Source organism: Helianthus annuus, chromosome 5, assembly GCF_002127325.2.
Source record: "Helianthus annuus cultivar XRQ/B chromosome 5, HanXRQr2.0-SUNRISE, whole genome shotgun sequence".
NCBI classification, from domain to species: Eukaryota; Viridiplantae; Streptophyta; class Magnoliopsida; order Asterales; family Asteraceae; genus Helianthus; species Helianthus annuus.
In genome coordinates, this window is record NC_035437.2 from 121,851,591 (window position 1) to 121,853,731 (window position 2,141).

Consider the following 2,141-nt stretch of genomic DNA (forward strand, 5'->3'; position numbering starts at 1 on the left):
ACCTGATAGCATTTAGACTTGAACATAAGAAAAGATGCCTTAGTATAAGCTAAGCCACTTGTTTAAAGTGATTAGGTGTTATAATAATACCTAAGTTTAAATGGAAAGTTAGAAACTTAATATTATCTGATAGCACTCCAAATGATATTTAGACTCGAACTTAAGAATTTGCCTTGATATAAGCTTCAAGATAAAATTACTTATATAAGTATAAATAAGTATAATGTAATGGATATTGGTATTCCATAAGAATGACGATTAGCAGGCAATAGCATTTAATTGCTATTTATTCTTGCTTATTGATATTACTTGGTCTAGAATAAGATATGTTATGGGAATACAAATTTCCTTGATTCTGGATAAAAGCCCTAATAAAAGAGACACTTTTAAAAAGATACTATTTATGGGAAATAGAAAATTTTCTCCGGCAAAACTGGGTATAGAGTAGCAGACTCTCCAGTTTGTCCGGATATACTGAGACTACCTCTCCGGCGCGAATCGGATAAGATGGGGTAAATAATATGTCAAATCAGTGACAAGATTTCCCTAAATAATATCATGACCTGATATCTGACTTGTTTTGAAATATGAATCTGCTAAATACACTAACCTTATAGATGGTATGTATATTACAGCATGTGAAATATATATATATATATATATATATATATATATATATATATATATATATCTATAAGAAATTCCAAAAGTCAGTTAGGAATAAAGCACAAGCATATGTGTCTAGATTTCTTTATCAGGAATCTCTTTTCCGATATCAAACATTATTTTGATCATTTGTCTCGTAGCTCGTATGACAAAATAAACAATGGAAACCCTTTAAGTTGAAATACCATCCAAAAATATAAGAATTACCAATGCGTTATCATAAACTATTAACGCAAGTAAGAAGCATATAAAGTTATGCTAGTGCACAAGAAAACACAAATTATACACAGACATCGAAGTATATCACATGACTTCCAAGGCAAGACCTTTGGAAAATATAAATTGGGCACGATGATACCAATACTAATTCCGTCAGTACTACTTATCAAAAAGCGGCACTTTGCCACATGATCTTACAAACGACATGAATCTCGCTGAGGTACGTTGGAACAATATTTTACAAACATCGGTGCATAGTCTAATCAGAGTCATAATTATTAGCACTACAAAAGAAGCCATATACTTTTGCAAATTCCCTATTTCATTTTATTCGACATTCCTTGGTAATGTCACTTAACAACAATTACCACACGAAATTCCAGATAAAGTTCTTATATTCCTCTCGTTGCAATTCTGACTTCTGCCTATAAATAAGTTAACTTTCGTGTTTCTACTGGTCATCATACGATGAAGATTTCTTTCATAATAGCAAATATTGATCCATTTCATTTCTTGGTAAATCCACACGTTACACATGCACTGTTTGTTGCGCATGTGGTTCATTTGAATTACGAAGACCATAGGAGGGCATCATTCCAATTTGTTGTTTTCTCGTTTTGATATACTTGATCTTTGCATTGTAAACCACGTTTTTACAAAGCGATGACTCTTTAATATCGAATCAATGAATTTCTTCAAAAACTCGATTTTCTTTTGAAGGGTATACATGGTTTCTGTTGTGATCATATCCGAACTTCCTTTTTAAAACTCATTTATTTCAAACCAAGTTAACTTGCTCACAATATGTAGTCAATTCAAAGTCCCATATGATATTTTTAAGCCATCATATTCGAATTCGAAATAATCCCAACAATCATTTCGATTCTCTTGAACTATAACATGCTTTCTTGACCTTCGACTTCACTAAATTATTTCTTTGATCACGATCACCTTGTGGTGACGTTTTCACAAAATCTGAAGCTTGCGCTAATTTCGGATTTAATTATTTATTTATTTATATTGAATCCGCTTGGATTTATTCTATAAAAGCAATATTAACACAATTGTGTGCTAAGATGATGATACACAAATTTATTTTATCTCTTAATAGTTCTTACAACATCAATCGAGCCTTTTGTAATATTTATTGCTTTATCATCATTGATCGAAAAACATTATATACATTTAAAATATAAATTTTATTGATTATATATGGAAACTTACATAATTAATGACCTTATTTACAATATAGTATT